At 37.9% G+C, this 15,416-nt stretch overlaps 1 pseudogene; it reads left to right on the top strand.

Annotated features, from left to right (window-relative positions):
• The first annotated feature begins 12,835 nt into the window (after positions 1–12,835).
• On the top strand, positions 12,836–12,933 carry LOC112446530 (uncharacterized; annotated as a pseudogene).
• The last annotated feature ends 2,483 nt before the right edge of the window (positions 12,934–15,416 follow it).

Below are 15,416 nucleotides of genomic sequence, written 5' to 3'. Positions count from 1 at the left end.
ATGATCTGTTTCTTTGTCAAAGTGGATACATCCTTTATTATTTACAAATTCCAATCTCCAGCTGAGTCAATCTTTATCTAATTATTTTTATCTTCCTCCACAAACTCTTCCCAGGCTAAGCAGTAATCAGCCTTCAGCAATTACCATCTGGTATTATTTAGTGGCTTCCAATTTGTGAGTCATGGAATCACAGAAACTTAGAGTTGGGGTTGTCAAGGTCACTTGGTCTAGTATTCCTTCCCTGCCTGAAGTCCTGCTCTGTTTTCCCTGACTAGTCATGCCTCAGCCATCTGAATGCTTTCAGGTAACAGGTAAGGCCCTGTTTTATGAGGTACTCCTCTTGTAAAAGAGTTTTTCCCTCTATTAAGTCAAAATGCGTGTTTCTGTGCATGGCACCAACTAGTGTCAAGCATTCCCTGTAGAGAAGAGGATCGTTCTCCTTTTTTACAGAAACGTTCTTAAAATATTAGCCAACAGTAATCATGCCTTTGGAGAAGGCAATGGCACCCCACTCCAGTCCTCTTGCCTGGAAAATCCATGGATGGAGGAGCCTGGTAGGCTGCAGTCCATGGAGTCACTAGGAGTCGGACACAACTGAGCGACTTCACTTTCACTTTTCACTTTCATGCATTGGAGAAGGCAATGGCAACCCACTCCAGTGTTCTTGCCTGGAGAATCCCAGGGACGGGGGAGCCTGGTGGGCTGCCATCTCTGGGGTTGCACAGAGATGGACACGACTGAAGCGACTTCGCAGCAGCAGCAGCAATCATGTCTTTGGGCTTCCCACATGGCACTCGTGGTAGAGAACCCACCTGCTAATGCAGCAGACATAAGAGATGTGGGTTCAGTCCTTGGTTCGGGAAGATCCCCTAGAGGAGGGCACGGCAACCGGATGCAGGATTCTTGCCTGGAGAATCCCATGGACAGAGGAGCCTGGCGGGTCCTAGTCTATAGGGTTGCAAAGAGTTGGACGACTGAAGCAACTTAGCATGCATGCTTTTACTTAGTTCCTCCACAAAAATCAACCATCACTACCAGATCTAAAACCGTTCCTCTGCGGACATGTAATAGTTTCCAGACTCCTCACCATGCTTGAAGCCCTTTTATGACTGTGCTTCAGTTTTCACTTCATTCTTAAAATTTATGCTCGCTATAGAACACAATTCAGGAAACATGTTCTGACCAGTTGAGCCCACTGGCTATTCTACTAAAGACATTAGACTGATTAACATCACCACGTCTGTATCTGCCTTCTTGTTTGGCAGTCACTACACACCATCAGGGCTTCCCAGATGACGCTGGTAGCGAAGAACCCGCCTGCCAATGCAAGAGACATGAACTTGGTCCCTGGGTCGGGAAGATCCCCTGAAGGAGGAAATGACAACACATTCCAGTATTCTTGCCTGGAAAATTCCATGGACAGAGGAGCCTGGTAGGGTATAGTCCCTGGAGTCAGACATGACTGAGCGCGCGTGCACGCACACACACACACACACACACACACACACACACACACGAATCATCATCATTCTGACTCATAACTGAATCAACTACAACACTCCCATCTTTTTCCCATGAACCCTTAACAAAGGTGGGTGTCTCTTGTCCTATATTTGTATCTAAATTCAAATATCACAAGGTGGGTACTCTCTTCCTAGTCTACAGGCAAGAAAAACTGCATTCAGAGAGGTTTGGTATTTTGTAAGGATCACACAAGTGGCTTAGCAGAGATTTGATTTTATATCAAAACCTGTATGTTTTCTGCTTGGTCATGCTGCCTTTTCATTCATTTACTCCCTCATCAAATATAACTGAGCACTTTCTCTGTGTCACACATTATGCCAGGCCTTCAGGATAAAGTGATGATTAAGACATGTCCCTCATGGAAAATAAATTCTAGTGGAGAATATGGTTTACATGCTTGAAGACATGTAAATGAATATAGGAAGGATTTGCAGAGACACAGAAGAGAAAAATAGCAATGCCATTACTTCTTTTTTTTTTTTTTTCCTAATTGAGCAGGGTAGAACTTCCTGTACTGTGTTGAACGGAAGTAGTGAGAGTGGGCACGTCTCTTCTTGTTCTTGATCTTAGAAGAAAAACCTTTCACACTGAGTATGATGTCACGGTGGGTTTGTCATTATGGCCTTTATTATACTAAGATACATTCTTTCTATACCTAATGAGTTGAGAATATTTATCATGAAAGGATGTTGAACTCTTTCAGATGCTTTTTCTTTATTATTAAGATGGTCATATGATATTTATTTCATTCTGACATTGTGATATATTCTATTAATGATAATGTGAACGTCAAAACTTTCTTGCATCCCAAGAATAACTTTCACTTAATCATGATATATAATCATGTAAAGTTAGATTGTTTATTTGAGCTCTTTCTACTTCATTAGTGTAGATGTTTATTGCTATGAACCTCCCGCTTAGAACTGCTTTTGCTGCATCTCAAGAGTTTTGAGATGTTTCCATTTTCATTCAAGATATTTTTTTTTAATCTCCCTTTTTGATTTCTTCTTTGACTTGGTTGTTCAGGGGTGTTTTGTTTAATTTCTGTATACTGGTAAATTTTCCAGTTTCCTCCTGTCATTGATTTCCAGTTTTCATACCATAGTGGTTGGAAAAGGTTCTTGTTATGATTTCAGTCATCTTAAATTTGTTAAGACTTGTTTTGTGATCTAACATATCACCTATTCTCAAGAATGTTCCATGTGCACTTTAGAAGAATGTGTCTTCTGCCGCTATTAGGTAGAATGTCCTGCAAATGTCTGTTAGGTCCTACCAAGGCCTCCCTACTGACTTTCTGTCTGGATTACCTGTTGTTAAAAGTAGTGTACTGAAATTCCCTACTATCACTATACTGTTGCCTACTTCTCCCTAAATTGGCTCAATATATTTTAGTGCTCTGATGTTGAGTGCATATATAAAAAATGGATTGCAAAATGATAAAAATGTTGAAACCAAATCTATGAGGCTAAAGTGCACTCTAAGTGGAAGCCATAAAAATAAATATTTATCTACATTTGTCCATATCCAAGCAAAAGATTTTTTTATTCATCCATTTCACCAAAATTATTGAGTTCCTACTCTGCATTCTAGATACTAAAGATATAACAGTGAACAAAAGACAAATTTTTCTGCACTCCTGGAGCTTGGACTTTAATAGTGGAAGTCTAATTACTTAGTATATCTCTGGTGTAGGCCTATGGAGGAAAAATAAAGCAGAAAAGGGACACAAGGAATGTCAGGGAGTGAGAGTAGGAGGGTCAATTAAAACAGAGTGCTCAGGAAAGGCCTCGGAGTAATGGTGATTAAAGTGTTCTGAACTCAAGCCTGAGAACAGGTCACACGGAATTGATCAAGCAAAGGATACAGCAAATGCAAAGGCCTTAACGTGGGTACAGGATCGGCATATTTGAAGTACAGAAAGGAGAGCAGCAGAGCTGAAGCAGAGTAATCAAGGGGGAAAGAACAGGGCATAAACAGAAGGTAGCCAGGGCCAGACCTGCTGAGTTTTCAGAAGCTGTTATAGGACGCTGGATTCTACTCAGGGGGAGATGGGGACCATAGTGTCTCTCTAGTGCTTTTATCATGAAGGATCATGTTAACAAAGCTTTATTGAAATGAACCATCTTTCTATTGTCCCAAAAGTTTATTTTAAGAATAGACTGGGGTTGGAGGTGGGCAGTGCAGGAACAGGGAAGGAGGCAGGGAGAGAAGCTGTGGGCTATGGGCTATTGTGATTATCCAGGCCAGAGATGATGGTGACTTTGAAAATAATGAACACAGCAGAGATGGCAAAGAGTCCCCAGATTCTGGTGTACTTTCAAAGTATAGTCAACAGAATTTGCTGGCAGATTCAGTATGGATTGGGAGAGAATGAGAATAATGAATGATGGCTCCAAGAGTTTCAGCCTAACTGGAAGGATGGAACTGCCTGTAACTGGAATGGGAAAGACTTCAAATGGAGGTGGTATGGAGGGAAGACAGGGTATTCCATTTTGGCTAATGTAGGTCTAAGACACATATTAGACATCCACATGAAGATGCTGAATAAACAGAAGACAAATGAGTCCAGAGTCTACGGGAGATGTCTAGGCTGCAGATATAAGTTTGGAAGCTTTTACTGTATTGATTCTAAATAAGGAAAAATATACCTTAAACAAAGACAATAAACAAGGGATTAGAGAAAATATTTGTAATAGAGATAAAAGTATGTGTCTGTATATGTGTATACATAAATATATATACACACATAAGGAAACAGTAGAAAAAAGGACAAAATAAACAACATGTGATTTGCAGAAGAGAAAAACTGAATGGCCAACAGATGTATAAAAAGATGCTCAAGGTCAGTAGCAAAGAGGAAAATGTGAATTTTAATATAATAAAGAGATAACAAGTCACACCCATCAGATTGGCAAAAATTTTTTTTAAATATTGGCAAGGATGTAGTACAAAGGGAATACTCATTCACTGCCAATAGATATGAAAACTGGAATGAACTCATAAAGTCACTTCTCAGTATATTAAAAGTTAAAGGCACACATGTTCTAACCCTGAAATTCCACTTTTTATATTCCGTTGAACTGTGGATCTTCAAATCAGAGACTTTGTATTTTCTGAGGGTGTGTGAATCCTTCCAATGTGTAACAGGGTACGGAGAAAGAAATCAGCTTTAGACTTCCCATCTCTATATCTATTCTTCCTAAAAGCGATCTACCTAAAAGAATGCCTACTTCATTCACTCTTAGGCTCATCCTTCCATTTTAGCAACACCCTTTCCAATTTACAATGCTCAGAAGTTTGAATCACCAGAGGGAACTACTCTAGAGCTCTTTTCCCTTTGCTACAATAGGTAGAAACACCCCAGTGGAAGCAACACCCCAGTGGAAGCAACCTGGGTACCAGAGCGGGGACAATGTTCAGCGGAACCCCAGCTGATCCAAGATGGCAGGTAGGGTTAGAGATAATTAACCCTCATTGTTTTAAGCTACTGAAATTTGGGGGTTGTTTGTTACTATACCATGAATTGCCTATCCTGAGTGATAGAGCGACATGACCCTGCTCACTCTAAATTTTATTATGGTGACTTGCTTCTGGTGTAGAAGCCTCTAGAGCACCAAACAAAAATGCAGTTTAAAATATTGGTTTCTTCTTTAATGATTGACCTATGCACCATAAATCAAAGTCTTTTTTCTGGCTTGTATGTATTTCTTTTAAGACAGAGAAGCCAGGTGTTAGGAATAGGATATTTTTGCCCATGTTGGGATGTTGTGAATTTAAATTGTGGTGTACAAAGATGGAAGAGATATCTCCTGCATTGCAGGTGAATTCTTTACCAGCTGAGCCACCAGGGAAGCCCAAGAATACTGGAGTGGTTAGCCTATCCCTTCTCCAGCAGATCTTCCCAACCTAGGAATTGAACTGGGGTCTCCTGCATTGCAGGCAGATTCTTTACCAGCTGAGATACCAGGGAAGATGGAGAGATAACAGTCATTTAATGACTTCATCTCTTCAGTTCTACTGCCAAACAATTCTTCTTGCGAAAACGTCCCATAAGAGTAATTCAAGGAGAACATTAGAAGGAAATAATGCCAAAAAGGCTTTTCTACATATTTTAGTGTAATTAACTCATATAAGCTAGTCTCAAAATTGTAGGAAGTACCATCACATCTGAAAAGAATGAGTCTTTGAACAGCTGAAGCAGGACAAGTTAATGATGCTTCTTCATTTAAGAGAAACTGGGAAAATATTCAGGACCACCTAATGTTTCAGATATACTCCATGAACCTTAGGGATGGCAATTTAGTGGCTATCAGGGTACCTCTCCTGGCCCTGGTTTCTTTGACTGTAAAATGGGGATAATTACTGTAGCTACCTGACAGAGTTGTTCTGAGGGAAATAAATCAGTGCGTATTTGTAGAGCACTTAGTGAAAGTGAAGTGAAAGTCATTCAGCCATGTCCAACTCTTTGCAACCCCATGGACTATACAGCCCATGGAATTCTCCAGGCCAGAATACTGGAGTGGGGAGCCTTTCCCTTCTCCAGGGGATCTTCCCAACCCAGGGATCAAACTCAGGTCTCCTGCATTGCAGGCAGATTCTTTACCAGCTGAGCTCTTGGACCAGAGTAAAAGCTGTTTTCTATTAAGCAATAAAGAAATTAGTGAATAAATGTTCCATGAGATAGCTAAAGCATATTTAGCAAATTCTATTCTGAATATTTATACCACTTACATAATTATATAATAAAAATTATATATGCTTATATAAGATGATCTGATATCACCTTATAAAATGTTTACTTCTAATTCTTGTTAAAATGTGCTCCAATATATTTACAGCAAATATACCCTTTTTATTAAATCAAGAGGGGAAAGTTTAAATGTTTATTGAGATTACTAAAGTTAGTTCTGATTTTTTTTACATGATTATTAATTATTTCCAGAAGGTAAAAACCAGAGTTTAATATACACATACACACACACTCACACTTTTTTACTGAAAGAAATATCACATCTTTCTTTATATTTGCTTCACACATACCATGTAGCTTGGCTGCATATTATGTTGTGTTAGTTCCAATTAAGGAATGAAAGGCTTCATTATTGTCCTATTTTATATTATGATGCAAAAGGAACAATTTTTATTAGAACCACATCACATTAACCCTGTCTTTTCTTCTATTACTTTGTTTTGCAAGGTACATTTTAATTTTTCATTGGCTTTTACAATAAACCTTCAAATGTGTATTAACACATATTTGATTTTAAAATTTGAAGTCACACTTTCTGACAGAAAGTTTAATTTCGCTGATAGATTTGCAAATTAAATTTCAGGTTGTCATTTTCAATGAATTGAATTAGATAAATCTATAGTTCTAAAATTTTGATGAAAATCTTTAAAACATAAGAGTATAGCTTTTTATCTAAAATCACAATTAGCAGAGCTGTATTGAAATTAACAATCTATTTATTTTCCCAAAACTTTCTGACTGTATTGAGTCAAATAAGACGCTTCTAGGTGAAAGAGCAACAAATAAAATTAATAGTTTTTCCATTGGACTGCTAACCTTTTTGGTACATTTCCCAGTAACTGAGAAAGTGACTGACTATAATATAATATCATATAAAAAAATATTTTGCAAGTCGTTTCCAAGTCTTTGCATTCAATAAAATTGAATACAGACATAATCAAGTTGCCAGATCATTAACTTTTATGATAGATGATTACATTATTTTTATAGTATAACTCATCATAGGTTCAAATAATTGACATAGTTTTAGCAAAATACTCCATTGCCATTCATTTTTAAAATGTGAACAAGATTTTTCAGCAGCTTCAACTATAACAATAAAGTGAAGTGAAAGTTGCTCAGTCGTGTTCAACTCTTTGAGACCCTATGGACTATACAGTCCATGGAATTCTCCAGGCCAGAATACTGGTAGCCTTTCCCTTCTCCAGGGGATCTTCTCAACCCAGGGATCGAACCCAAGTCTCCCGCATTGCAGGCGGACTCTTTACCAGCTGAGCCACAAGGGAGACCCATAACAATAAAAATCAGGGGCAAAATTGAGGCTGAATTCACATATTTCTAGCAATAACTATTCTTTTTTGATGGCTATATAAACTGAAGAAACAGTCAAGTATATTTTATCAAATACATTTCTAATAAAAATTTAACATTTATGCTTAATAACTATTTGCCAAAATAATTATATGCCTTGGCCAATTGTGTACTACTAATGATAGCTGTAATAACTCAGAATAAAATGTTCTAATTTTCTGAGTCTTTTGGTCCCAGAGTAAAAAAAAAAGTTTAACATTTTTGAGACATATTTTATTGTAGAGAAATATGATAAGGCAATTGAGAAAATATTTTTCAAACATCAAAAATGTATTAGGATAAATTTCTGTGGAGTGGAATGGAAATATGAGTTCAAGGAGAAAAAAAGAACAATGTCTAATTTCAGACTACTATATAAGAGCTTTGTGTGTTTCTTTATATTGATGATGGTGCCTGTCAACTTTACCATTCACAAAGCACAACCCAAAATATCTTATTTGAGCTTTAAAATAGCATCCACATTTTTCTGATGAAAACACTGGGGCTCTGAATGACAGCTGCCCCCAAGATAAGGAAGAGACAAAAACAAATGCCCCCTCAAGCCCACTGGAATCCAAATGCCACTAAGTCACAGCTCTTCCACTTCCCATGCTGAAATGTTTGATGAGATGTGTTATAAGCAAACTCTTTGGTGTGGAAAGCAAAATAAAAAAATTCTTCTTCTATCTGACATCTTCCAATTCACTAATTCTTCTCTGTCTGTTTTAAAATGAATGATGTTCATAAATGCTCATAGGGAGACTATTAGAACTTAAACACTGTCTATCGCCATTGTAATAGTTATTCTTATGGGGCTCTGCTATGTACATAAATCAGGCATGTTTTTATAGCCAGAAATAATTTCTGCATAATGTCTGCTAGTAAATTTGAGCAAATGATGATCCTAAATGTGTCTTGTCAGAAAGTAAACCACTCAGCTGCAAGAAGGGCACTGTATCTATAAATAAGGCACCCACCTTTGAATCAAGATGAATCTCCACAATAATTTCCTTTCTTTTGTCTTCTCAATGGCTTCCCCATTGTGAGTGGGGAGCATTCTGGGCAGAAGGGTAGAAACCCATTGATTTTGCTTTAGTTCTCCAAGATTCCAAGCTCATCTCTGTTTGGAAGGAAGTTCTCACAACAGTGAGCTTTCTACCTGTCCAGAGATACTTTTCATTTATTTGTACATTCTGCATTCTCTGAAGAGTAGGATCTCTCCGGATGTGGGATCATCAAAAGACTGTTTTGGTCTTTTGCTTCAGGCAATTTTGTTTTCTTTCTTTACTAGTTTCAACCCACAAAAATCGACTTGAATATTAGGCTTTATCCAAAAAGAAATATCAACATGTGCCAGCAACTTCTGTCTGGAATTCCCTTCTTTCCTTCAACTGAACAAGTAGCTGCATTTTAAAATAATATTTACAATGAACCAGAAATCACATAATTTGTCACTATTCAAACTTAAAATGAAAAAAATGTTATATTTTTAAAATTTTATTTTAATGTTTAACTGAATTGTTTTACAATGTTATATTGATTTCTGATTAAATATTATCTTTAAAATGTGCAAGGAATGACATCATTTGTCAAGAATGTATTAGGGGATGCGAAAGTGAAAGTCACTCAGTCGTGTCTGACTCTTGCAACCCCATGGACTGTAGCCCACAAGGTTCCTCTGTCCATAGGATTCTCCAGGCAAGAATACTGGATATGAAAACAAAAATTCAAAGTTGCTTTGAAGACATTCTTATATGCACATGGAGGAATATAAAAGAACACTATTCTAATGTTGCTTGAAATAAGGGAAACTGAGGAAAAAATTTACTATCCATCAATAGGAGAATGGGTTGGAAAAAGGAAAAAAATAGACAGAGATGTCAATGGAATACGGAAATTAAAAGGATGAACCAGATATATATGAATCAGTGTGAATGAATGTCAAAAGCATAATGTTGATAAGAAAGTAATATTATTTATATAAACGTTCTAACCAGAAAAACATTTAAAACTATTGAACTATATTGTTTAGCCAGAAAATATAGAATAAAATTTTAAAACATATGTGGAATTAATAAATATCAAATTAATAAATATCAAATGAAATACCAATATTCATGGTAGAGATTTACTGTCAAGAGGGAGAGAGAGTAAAATGAGGTTGAGGGGTACACTGGGGCCTCACCTGAATCTATAATTTTCTTTCTTATTTAATAAATCCAAAGCAGTTCCAGCTGAATGTTAGGGTTGTTAAAACTTCCTAAAACTGGGAGGTGGGCATACAGATCATTATCTATTTATTTGTATATTTGAATGATTTTCCCTAATAAAAAATAGCTAAAAGACAATTTGTAAAAGAAAAACAGGAATACAATGTATCCTAAAACGGTAGAGAGAAGAATTTAAAAAATATGTCAATCCCATAAATCACAGCAGGATCCTCTATGACCCACCTCCCAGAGTAATGGAAATAAAAGCAAAAATAAACAAATGGGATCTAATTAAACTTAAAAGCTTCTGCACAACGAAGGAAACTATAAGCAAAGTGAAAAGACAGCCTTCAGAATGGGAGAAAATAACAGCAAATGAAGCAACTGACAAAGAATTAATCTCAAAAATACACAAGCAGCTCCTGCAGCTCAACTCCAGAAAAATAAAAGACCCAATCAAAAAATGGGCCAAAGAACTAAACAGACATTTCTCCAAAGAAGACAAACAGATGGCTAACAAACACTTGAAAAGATGCTCAACATCACTCATTATCAGAGAAATGCAAATCAAAGCCACAGTGAGGTACCATCTCACACCAGTCAGAATGGCTGCTAGCAAAAATTCTACAAACAATAAATGCTGGAGAGGGTGTGGAGAAAAGGGAACCCTCTTACACTGTTGGTGGGAATGAAAACTAGTATAGCCACTATGGAGAACAGTGTGGAGATTCTTTAAAAAACTGGAAATAGAACTGCCATATGACCCAGCAACCCCACTGCTGGGCATACACACTGAGGAAACCAGAATTGAAATAGACACATGCACCCCAATGTTCATCGCAGAACTGTTTATAATAGCCAGGACATGGAAGCAACCTAGATGTCCATCAGCAGACGAATGGATAAGAAAGCTGTGGTACATATATACAATGGAGTATTACTCAGCCGTTAAAAAGAATGCATTTGAATCAGTTCTAATGAGGTCGATGAAACTGGAGCCTATTATAAGAGTGAAATAAGTAAGAAAGAAAAACACCAATACCGCATACTAACACATATATATGGAATTTAGAAAGATGGTAACGATGACCCTATTTCAGTTCAGTTCAGTTCAGTCGCTCAGTGGTGTCCGACTCTTTGAGACCCCATGAACCACAACACACCAGGTCTCCCTGTCCATCACCAACTCCCGGAGTTCCCTCAAACTCACGTCCATTGAGTCGGTGATGCCATCCAGCCATCTCATCCTCTGTCGTCCCCTTTTCCTTCTGCCCCCAATCTCTCCCAGCATCAGAGTCTTTTCCAATGAGTCAACTCTTTGCATGAGGTGGCCAAAGTATTGGAGTTTCAGCTTTAGAATCAGTCCTTCCAATGAACACCCAGGGCTGATCTCCTTTAGGATGGACTGGTTGGATCTCCTTGCAGTCCAAGGGACTCTCAAGAATCTTCTCCAACACCACAGTTCAAAAGCATCAATTCTTTGGCACTCAGCTTTCTTCAGTCTGACTCTCACATCCATACATGACCACTGGAAAAACCATAGCCTTGACTAAACAGACCTTTGTTGGCAAAGTAATGTCAAAGTAATAGCTTTTGAATATGCTATCTAGGTTGGTCAAACTTTCCTTCCAAGGAGTAAGCGTCTTTTAATTTCATGGCTGCAGTCACCATCTGCAGTGATTTGGGAGCCCCCAAAAATAAAGTCTGACACTGTTTCCACTGTTTCCCCATCTATTTCCCATGACCCTATATGCAAGACAGCAAAAAAGACACAGATGTAAAGAACAGACTTTTGGACTCTGTGGGAGAAAGCGAGGGTATGATGATTTGAGAGGGTAGCGTTGAAACATGTATATTATCATATGTGAAGTGGATCACCAGTCCAGGTTCGATGCATGAGACAGGGTGCTCAGGGCTGGTGCACTGGGATGACCCCAGGGGATGGGATGGGAAGGAAGTGGGAGGGGGGTCCAGGATGGGGAACACATGTACACCCATGGCTGATTCATGTCGATGTTTGGCAAAAACCACTACAATATTGTAAAGTAATTAGCCTCCAATTAAAATAAATAAATAAAATTTTTAAAAAACTCAACATTCAAAAAACTAAAAAAAACAATCAATCCAATAGATCTTAAGGAAAAAGAAACTATAAAAAATAAACAATAAATAACTGTAAATTATGTACTGGAAGTAAGATTAAATAGATCAACCATCACAATATATGTAAAGAGAATGAACTCACTATTAAAATACAAAGACCCTCAGTTTTTTTTTAAGTTAGCCATATATGGTTTATGAGAGACATACTTCAAACGAAAGGACACTAAAAGGTTAGAGACATTAAAAGAGATTTTAAAAATACAAGCAAATTTTTTCCTAAGTGATTATAGCAATATTAATGTTAGATAAAACAGAATTTAAGGCAAAAGACAACAATGTGGATAAAAAGAGAAATGCACAATTAAAAAGAACATTTCACTAAGAAGATTCAACAGCCATGAACTTGTGTGCATTTAAAGTATATACAAAAAGCAAAAAACTCATTAAAATGTAATATGGTATTGACAAACCACAGTCATGGAGGAAGATTTTATCTAATCTGTATCAGAATATGATAAATTGAGTAACTCGAACAAACAAGTCAGGATTTAGACTTCGCAGGTATATACAGAATCCTGCAAAAAGCAAAGCGAAACAAACGAACAAAAATAGAGAGTATATGTTCTTTAGAAATGCACATAAAACAAAGACAAAAAGCTAGCACAGTTTAGTTAGCTTTCGAGTCTCAATAAATTCCAAATGGTCACATAGATCATGTTCCATTACCACAGTAAAATTAAATTAGAAAACATAAAATGATAATTTTAAGTAGTAACAAATGTTTGCAAACTTATATATATATATATATATATATACTCTTAAAATAAGGAGAAAGGGCTTTTAGGTTTGTCCTCTCTGATTTGTAGAATACTAAAGTTAGCTCTGTGCTTGCTTGGCAGCACATATACATATACTAAAATTGGAACGATACAGAGAAGGTTAGCATGGCCCCTGCACAAGGATGACACGCAAATTCGTGTAGCGTTCCATATTTTTATATTTCTTTTTCTATATTATTAGCCAAAGTGAGATAAGAAACCTCTTGATTTTAAAGCTTTAAGAGGCATTTGATTTTCTAAAAGGACAGTCTGAATTCTTTATGTTGATATAAATTTAAAGATATAAATGACTCAGTTACTCATACAAAAATATTAATCTCGATTTTTAAAAGATCCAAAAAGCTGTCCAGTTTATATTTTTATGACAAATAAAAAATAGCATTAAACTGAAAAAAAAATAATAAAGTTAGCTCTTTGAGTTTAAGCTCTACCTAAAATAGTGGCAGTAACACAAGATATCCACTAGATGTCAGTATTACTTTACGTTCATTCTTATTTGCCCACATGTTGACGTCGAATTACACCCAAGACCACCCAGTCCAACGAGTTAGATCTCAGACCCAGTTCCAGCCCTTTTAGGTTTGATTCAAGTATCTAATAATACAGAAATAATAATACCTATAGTGACAAATTTTAATGTGCTATATATAAATGTAAATATCATAAAATAGTTTCCTAGATCTCTTTCAGTGATTTTCCCTGAATTATTAATTTAGCTTGCTAAAGCAGTTTTGTATAGTTTTCTAAGCCTTTTGAGAGACAAAGGGAAGCCTTTTGAGTAAGCATTTCCTATTTTGGTGGGGGGGGAACATCCCTCTAAGTTGTCGTCAATTCGTATTTGTACATTCCTCTTAGCAATACAGCCCTGTGACAGCAGTAATGCTAACATTGAAAAAGATCTCGAGAAGCTATCTATTCTAACTTCCTGCATCTTAAACACTGACAAATGGGGAACTATTCTATTTTTAAAGACTGCAGGGAAGGAAATCATCAGTCAGGAAGTTCTTCTTCCCCTCTAATCTAATTCCTTCCTGGTGAAATGTAATCCCATTTCCTCTAGCGTGACCCTTTCCAGTTGAGGATGAAGGAATAAACTGCCCACAATCTTCACGTGGGGAATAACCCTTCACATCCTGGAATTTGTGCCTACAAGTCTCTCCTGAGCTACAAAGTAGATCTCAACAAGGGAGGAGGCAGCAGCATTGCAAAGTCAGGTAAAGTCTTAATAGACCCAAAGTTATTGTGTTAAAAGACTCACAAAAAGCCTTTTGTAATGTAAAGAGGCCTGACCTAGAAGTAAAGCAATAGGTGTTCTTATCTCCACTGGGCTCCACTAGCTTTCTGGGTTATTTTAGGAGGTCGGATTAAATACGATCATGATGGAGCACCTGCTAGGAACAAGGTTTTTAATCAATTCTTCAGGTTTCATCTATTCTTAAAACAGTCCTTACAACAGGCCTGCAAGGTAGGATGATTACAACCATTTCCAAAGAAAGAAACTGAGGCTCAGGAAGGTTAATTACATTGCCCAGAAGCTGGTAGGTGACAGAGCTGAGCTTCGAGTTCTATATGATTCCCAGGCCGTGGAGGTACAGCCTGGGAACAGACCTCTTGTTCTTCATGTTCTTAAACTTCACAGTGATGGGCTCTAAAAACAGAATCATAGAAATAGGAGTGTAGAAGGGCATCCCCCATCCAAGCCACTGCTCCTCTCTTAACTTCAAGTTGGGTGATTGAAAGCTAAAAACGTGTGTGTTAGTATTCGATGATCAGCTGTTCAGTTTCTACATTAGGGATATGCGTGCATGCTCAGTTGCTTCAGTCATGTCCAACTCTTTGCAATCCTGCAGACTGAAGTCCACAAGGCTCCTCTGTCCATGGGATTCTCCAGGCAAGAATACTGGAGTGGGTTGCCATTTCCTCCTTCAGAGGATCTTCGTGACTCAGGGATTGAACCAGAGTCTCTAGAGTCTCCCGCAATGGCAGGCGGGTTCTTTCCTACTGAGCCACCTGGGAAGCACGTTCAGTTCAGTCGCTCAATTGTGTCTGACTCTTTGCGACCCCATGAACTGCAGCACGCCAGGCCTCCTTGTCCATCACCAACTCGCGGAGTTCACCCAAACTCATGTCCGTTGAGTCGGTGATGCCATCCAACCATCCCATCCTCTGTTGTCCCCTTCTCCTCCTGCCCTCAATCTTTCCCAGCACCAGGGTCTTTTCAAATGAGTCAGCTCTTCGCATCATGTGGCCAAAGCATTGGAGTTTCAGCTTCAACATCAGTCCATTCTCAATCAAGTGAAGTTGAGGAATCTTCTGCTCTGTCTTTAAAAGTAAAAAATAATCGTCTCGGGTGTCAAATCTGGCCCTACCTGAACTCAGAGAGTGCACTAGAAGGAATCATTCTTCCAAATATGTCTATGTGTGCGTACTCAGTCGTGTCTGACTTTCTGCTGCCCCATGGGCTGTACCACGGCAGGCTCCTCTGTCCATGGGATTTTCCAGGCAAGAATACTGGAGTGGGTTGCCATGCCCTCTTCTAGGGTATCTTTCCAACCAGGGATCAAACTCCTGTCTCTTCCATCTCCTGCATTGGCAGGTGGGTTATTTACCAACTTCCAAGTAAGTCCTGACCAATTCTGA

Source organism: Bos taurus, chromosome 4 (genome assembly GCF_002263795.3).
Source record: "Bos taurus isolate L1 Dominette 01449 registration number 42190680 breed Hereford chromosome 4, ARS-UCD2.0, whole genome shotgun sequence".
Classification (NCBI taxonomy): Eukaryota; Metazoa; Chordata; class Mammalia; order Artiodactyla; family Bovidae; genus Bos; species Bos taurus.
This window is presented reverse-complemented; position numbering and strand designations above follow the sequence as displayed.